At 45.7% G+C, this 7,743-nt stretch overlaps 1 pseudogene; it reads right to left on the reverse strand.

The window, feature by feature from the left end:
• Positions 1 to 1,767: 1,767 nt before the first annotated feature.
• Positions 1,768 to 7,537, reverse strand: LOC141963265 (insulin receptor-like; annotated as a pseudogene).
• Between the last annotated feature and the right edge of the window lie 206 nt (positions 7,538 to 7,743).

Raw genomic sequence — 7,743 nt, forward strand, 5'->3', positions numbered from 1 at the left:
CCTGATGTTTACTACTAGCTTTCTGTACCTGATCTTTTCGGTTTTTTCTTCTTTTATACATATATATATATATATATATAAAAAAGTCAGTTATCCATCACTACCATACTTTTACACTGCTCACGCTGAAAATCCTACCTCATGAATCTGGGAGAGCTCAAGTCCACTACCAAAATCAGTAACATGAAATCATTCTAAACATTTCTAAGGGAAGTTTTGGTAAAATATGAAAACATCCCAAACTGTCATCCCAGCTCAGAGTAAATATTCCCATCTCCACAAAAGTACAGTGTCCAAACTGTCCAGCTGCTTATATTGGGCCGAGTCCAATGTAATGGATTCTGCTGGTCCCTTTAAAACAGACGTTTGGTTCACTTTGCCTGAAAGAAACCAAATGCTGTGTGGTGCATGGCATAGTCTACCTGTTTACCTGCTTCATTAGCAGAAAGAGCAGTTAATTTACTCTGGCTGCTGCTTGCAAAGTATTCCCTTCTGTAAAGTGAGGTCTTGCCTTGGGCAGAATGATAACGGCAACCGTGAGGTTGTTTCAGCATTAAAGTGTTCCAAATGAGGCACCGTGGAACCTGAGAAGGTAACAACTAGGAGATTTGGGTCTTTCCAAAGACCACCTGCCTACGAAGCAACCACGTTTCAACCCAGATCCGGAGGGACAATTGCCACGGAAGTCGGGCTGCCCAGGAACTACATGGTCTCTACCTTGGGCTCTGCATCAGAAACACAGATCCCTGTGAAGACCAGCACATGAAAACCACCAGGCTTTGAAACTAAACGGTATCGACAGCTGTCTGCAGTCAGCTGATAAGACTAAGGCAGAAGCAGTTTCATCTGAGGAAGAATTACTGAGGAAAAAGACAAGACCTGACAGACCAGAGACGAGAGGAACCTCCAGCCTCCTGTATACACACTCCAGACGGAAGACAACACACCTTACAAGACTCTGCTCTTAGGCTACATAGAGGAAGGAGGTCAAAAGGCTCCCAGCTGACCAGAAAAAAAACCTTAGAATACCCTGGATTAATGTGACAAAGTACAAGACCGGGCATAACTAGCAGTGTAAAAACAATAGAGAGGGCCTGTTCCTGCCAGCTGTTAGACCCTTAGAGGATGGCAGAAGGAAATGGAAGAGCAGCAGTGCAGACTGAAGTCAGCTTTAACCTGTGGGTTTCTTCACTTTTCAGACTCGCTGCTGCTGGGGAGTGGAAGCTTAAGGTGACCTTCCAGTACGGCTCCCAGCAATGAACAGCTTGGGCTGCAGGGACCAGAAACGTTCTTGGAGGGAACCAAGACAAGCTGAAGGTTCCTCACTGCCAATCAGGCCAACTGCTCACCGGGAGATGAGAGACAAACGGGGCACAGCACGGAGATGGAGGCTGCAGCTCAGCTTCCCTCCTCATCTGCCAGTCCCACCCTGCCTGCCCCGGCAATGCACCTCCCCACGAGCCCCCGCGCTACCTGGAAGCAAAGGGAAACTCATTAGACTCCTGCCTCCCACAGCTGTTTTCTTGACTGGCAGCCAGTTTTTTCATGGCCTTCATTCTTTACCTAGGACCATTATAACTGTCAACAAAGCAGTTATTTACTGTAATACAGGTTAACTACACAGGACTACAGAAGCCAGCTAGTCACCACCCGATTTTATACAAGTTAGGACAGAAAAGAGCACATGCAGGATTTGATAGAGTAAAAAAGGAAAGGGCAAGGGCAAGCACTTCTATAAAAACACTTCCGATGAATCAGATTTCATCCCTACTCAACAGCCAACTCACCTTCACTGGCATCATACTCCCCGCTTGCTACAACCTCTTCTTCCACACCTGTACAGGAATCATCAGGTTCGGAATTCACGTGATCACCACGTCCAGCTGCCGTTGCTGTTTCCGCCTGGACTGACTGCAATCTTCAAGAACTATCACAAAGTTACAGAAGACGAAGCCAGAAAGAGAAGCCATTAAAAGGCGAAAGGGGAGCAGAAGTCATCCAGCTGCCTCAGCTTGGTTTAAAATTTGAAATGTTAGGGCAGACCCGATTGGAGCCACGTCAATCTTCACCAGCAATAATTTTATTTTAGGTAGATTAAAACCAAATGGAGACAACCATTAAAAATCCAACGGAAAATTCATGCAGGGGCATCTACTGAACCACAGAGCAGCAATCTTCCACATTTTCACAAGCGGTGAGATTGCTTTTGTCAGGCAGTCTCAGGGGGTTTCACCACAGGAGCAACAATATTGTTTTATAGACATAAAATTGTTATTGTTCTATGAACACTTTGTTTTTTAAAAAAAATGTCTATGTTAAGCTCTCAGCTACAGTTCTGATGATTCCTCAGTTCCTCAACTTAAGTGGCTGAAGACCTATGCTTATCTAAAAATAAGTGGAGAAGTATTTTCTGCTCTGTAAATGCAGTGATTATGATGTTTCACAGTCAGGTCATACATCTGACAAAACAGACCTGACAATCTTTCGAAACACAGAGCCCAGGGCAGGGTGACAAACACCGCTGACAACAATTCTCTCTCTTGGGACTGGCAGTATCTCCTTGTCCCAAAGAGCACAGCGAGATCAGAAAACACACAGCAGGAGCCCACCCCAGGTAATCCCACGCTTCTGACAGACCACCCTTGTGATCTGCCCAGACCCATCCTGCAACCGAACAACCCCGGAGGAGCACTCTGCACCTTTTGCTTTCTTCTGCATATGCAATTTTCTCCGATAAATTAGTTCTGCACTGCTAATGACAGCACCGGTTAGGAGAAATCCTCTCAGATGGGTCTCCTCGGGACAAAACCAGAACAGTGCCTGTCGGTCTCCTCTCAACACCGCCCTGAGAAGGACCCTTGGAGGCACAAGAAAGGACTGAAAACCAATTCTTTCATTGCTCTACACTTGGTTTCTTGACAATTCTTTATTTGCTATAAAATTTACCTCAATAACCCCCAGGTAGATGGGGACAAATCTCTATGCAATTTAGGAAGTCGTTCCTAGCTGTAATTTTTAGGATTCAATGATTTTTCCTGTCCTTCCTTGACCTGCACCATCCCTGAATCTCAGGTAGTCTCCTGGCAGCAGAGATGATGCAGGACTGGACTAAGAAGCAAATGCTGTTACCTACTTACCATTCGGACTATCTGTCTGTACTGGATAGAGGATCTCTGTGCAAGCCCAGAGCCATGAAACCGTGTGTGCTGGATGGAAGCACACAGGAACTGTGCTAATAAAGAACCACACTATTGTCTTAGGCCAGCTCAGGACCAGATTACTAGCTTGACACACTCCATCAATAGAGCATAAGATTCTGTCCTCTAGGTTTTTAAGGTTCGTTCTTCTTCAGTAGTCCTTGCTCCACTCATCTGAGTCTAGTGGTGAAAGTGCCTAAACTGAAGTTTCTTTCACACAAGAGAGGGGTTCCAGAAGCAAACGTCTTTGAAGGCCTCAGCATTACTCATTGAACAGCACATTACTGAATGCAAACCAACAGCACATTAATTCTGAACGCAAACCAAAACAAAAGCAACACACAAGATGGTCAGAGTAACCCAGCAGAGCATCAAGCAGCAGCATTCCAATTGTTTATGCCACACAAGACTATCTTAGATGCACTGCAGTGAACTGAAAGCAATAGAAACAGAACCAAAACCTTCTGTTAAAATAAAGGAAATGCATTCTGCATCCCACAGCCGTGCAGAGGGGCTGTACTCCCCGCTCCCCTCGTCACTCTCAGGACCCTCCTCATCACTGTCCTCACTTCCAACACGCTGCTTTCCGATGGCCTGAGATCCTCCCCATTGTTCCCCTGCTGCTTGCATCCCGCTCCTTGTCTTCCTCAAGGAGACTTTCTCCTGACTCCGCCCATTTGAGCTCCCCAGGAACTTCAGGACTCTGACGCTGTACTGCTGTTGTATCTTCATCAACAATTCCAGCGTCTTCCCTCGCTGTGAGATCTGGGTTTGCCTTTTCCTCTTCATCTGCTTCAGCCTCAGAAAGGCTCGCTGCGATTTTTTGTATTATGTGCTCGGAAGATCTCGCGATGTACGGGAACAATAGAGGCGCATGAGAGATCTCATGATGTACGGGAAGAACAGGGAACTAAAGACCTCGCGATGTGCAGAAAGGCCTGTATAAAGCGATTGCACGGTTAATAAAATTGAGCAAATAGCAACCACCATATTGGCGTTTGTGCTTTTGTTCCCGCGAAGGTTTTAACCTCCTGCAAGGGTTAGCTCTGATCTGAGCGCCACATGTCTGTGGATTGGCAGGTAGAAAAAGACAGCTAATGCCTTACCACAACACTGCAACAGCCTTCTAAGGGAAATAAAGCAAGGAGGTGATACAAGGAAATGATCACCTGCTTTGCAACTTCTTTACTTATAGCAACTTATATCGACTCCTGAATATTGCTTAATAATCCTGCTTGCCCTGACTGCTCTGTGAAAGCTTACCAAGGGCTACTGTGTTCAGCCCTGGGGGACACCACTCGTGACTGGCTGCCAACTGGATTTAACTCCCTTCACCACCACTCTTTGGGCCCGGCCAGCCAGCCAGTTTTTGACTCAGCAAAGCGTGTGCCCATCCAAGCCTCGAGCGGCCAGTTTCGCCAGGAGAATGCTGTGGGAAACGGTGTCAAAGGCCTTTCTACAGTCAAGGTAAACTCCATCCACAGCCTTTCCCTCATCCAGTAAACAGGTCGCCCTTCGTAGAAGGAGATCAGGTTTGTCAGGCAGGACCTGCCTTTCCTAAACCCATGCTGACTGGGCCTGAGCATCTGGGTGTCCCGCATGTGGTGTGTGATGGTATTCAGGTTGAGCTGCTCCATCAGCTTCCTGGGTACCGACATCAAGCTGACAGGCCTGTAATTTCCCGGATCATCCTTCCATCCTTCTTATAGATGGGCATCCTCTTCAAGTGGCCCAAATGCTTTCCTATACTTCCCACTTCCTTTTCATGAGGTTAATATTGTGCAACAAATTCTAGATTGCACTAATTGAGAGACACAGCTTCTGCTTTTATCGCATAAAGCAAGATAATAGATTAAAGAAAAAGTCCACCTACCAACCCGAAATGGCTCACAGTCTTAATAACTCAAATTTTCTGGTAGTCAACTCCCAAGATCAAGAAGTTTACAGACTCCTACAAAGGTTTCATTCAGGGGGAACAGGAGAACTTGAATTTCATCATATCCTCTAGGGAACAAAGCCTATATTTCAGATATCCATCTTCATATTCCAGGAATGCAGCCCTTCGGGATTCACTAAGGGCCTGTCCGATACTGCAGATCATTTTCCTGGTCACTTCTATTTGCCTGTTCCACTTTTTTTTTCCTATTACCTTACTCCACCTCCAGATGACGCAATATGCAAGTAAAAGGCTGAGCCCACCTTTATAATTAGATTGTCAAAAACATCAGACTGCTTCAAATGGGGTATAAACAGAGAAGAATGCAAGGACAATTGGCAGGAAATCCTGTTTCAGAGGGAATTGTTCCTTCCACAAGTGGACTGAGAGACATATAGCATTCTTATTACATTAAAAATAAACGTGGAAAAAAATGCAAAATATGAAAATCATCTTTGGCAGATCTAGACTGAGGTCTAGGACACGGCATTTCCAGCGTCTTTGTTGTCTGCATTCTTCAGCAAAGACACTCTCTGCATGAACACATTGCACTGAACCAAGAACTACATTTTTACGGCAATAAAACTAAGTATGTATGTACAAAATGTTATAAAAATGTCAGCTGCAAAAGTACAAAACCTTCGGAACACACTTGGCTGCCATAACAGCATCAGGCTAGGCCCAAAAAGACTACATATTCTCTCCCTTCCGACCCAAAATGTAACATGAGTTGGCCTTAACTGAACAAATTTGCTTTTCACTAGAAATTGGCCACAAGCTGGCCCCCAGACAACCCCTTAATCCACAGAGCTACTCCCCCTGCTCCAAAAGCACAGCTAAAAAGAGGCATGCTAATACAGTTGAAGAACTGGAGTTCAGGGGTTGCAGCAGCAGCAGCTAAATTTCTGACCATACCTTCTCCCCTGAACAAAACCCCAGGTCAAAGCCCAGGTATTTCACCCTCCCCGGGACTCCTGCTGCGGGCAATCCCCACCCAGGTCCTCTCTCCTCCTTCTCCTTTTCCCTTCAGCTCTGACTTGGCTTCCAGCTTCTTGCTCTGTGCAAGCATTGCTCACTCACCCACAGGCCTTACACCTTCCTACACCAGTAATGCTTCGGTCAAAATGGAATTGCACCTGTACAGAGTTGGGCTTCTTCCATCAGACTTTTCTCTCCTGTTCTGTTGCTGCCTGCAGCAGCCTTTCAGTCAGTCTGGACTTTTAATCCCTTACCAAAACCTCAGCAGAGATACTAATACCACCTTAAATATGACACAAGGTACCAGATACACCCAGAGTCAGTTACACTTGTGAGCTTTAGGCAGTCCCTAACGTGGCAAAGAAACCAAAGACGACATTCTTGCATACTTTATTCACATAGGTGAAAACTGATAAAACAGCCCCAACCCATAGGCCCTCTCTTCACCTGAATCATGTTAATTTTGAGCCTTGCTTTTAGGAAGCTGTGCTTAAAGGTAGCAGGTTAATAGGCACCTATTATCCCACCAATAGGTCTGACAGGTTAAAAACTGACAGCAAAACCACAGCTGACATGCACCACGCCCCAGACTCACCTCTCTGACAGCCATCGTGGGTCCAGCAGCGTTCACTGAAAATGCCATTTATCACAGTAGGTGCACGGTTGCTCTTCCCTCTCACGGCTCCTGGACACACATCTCCACACTCTTCTTTGTCATCCTTGTTGGCCACAATGTAATTATCTTCTACAGAATCTAAAATCCTTGACCAGCCCATCGTGGACAAGTCACATGATTCATTGTTCTTCTCAATCCGCACAGAGCCTCGAGTAACGTCCATCAGGTTACAGAGGCCGATCTCCTGCAGGTGAACCATCTCAAGAATGACCAGCGCCGAGTTAAAAAACAGAGGAGTTCCTCCACTCGCAGTGAGGTTGGGAAAAGTCCCTTTAAACTCGTCAGGCCACGCACACAAAAAAGAAGCAACTAGTTTATAACCATAGTCAGTTTAGGAAAGCTGAGCTCACGGAAATCTTCAGGCTTGGTTTTAAACATCAGCAAGATTTGCAAGTGCAGTTCTCCAGCGTGTTCAGCCGGGTCAGACTGTTGTGACTGTCCGTGCTTCTGCAGACTGGAAGGCAAAGAACAATGTTATTCATTTATTTAATAAAATGTAATTGGTTTAGTTTTCTAAATACACATTTCTGTCCAACCACACCATAACACATAGCTACACTCAGAACTCACGACCAGGACCCTTTCAGTAAAGCGTGCTTCAAGTGCTAAGAAATATCCTGTGGGGAACATTCCCTGGTGGAGGATTACAAAAGAAGACTGAAGGGGTATTTCCTAATTTTTTTCTGCCATCTTGGTTTGCTGGATGTTACCTCTATCACAACAGCCATTGTAACACCAGTTCTTAGGCATCGTTTGGTGTTTACAGAAGTAAGAGATGTCTATGCAACAGAGTCTGCTTTCTTTAGATATTGCCAGTGGCACTTCTACTCATCTCAGATTGTGCCATTAATGCCAGTGGATTAGAGGAAGTAGTTTAGAATGGCTGCAGGGAGGGGCAGAAAGGACAAGAACAATGGCTAGGAAATGGTAGTGCTGCGGCAGAGAGCGGAAAAACC

Source organism: Athene noctua, chromosome 8, assembly GCF_965140245.1.
Source record: "Athene noctua chromosome 8, bAthNoc1.hap1.1, whole genome shotgun sequence".
Lineage (NCBI taxonomy): Eukaryota > Metazoa > Chordata > Aves > Strigiformes > Strigidae > Athene > Athene noctua.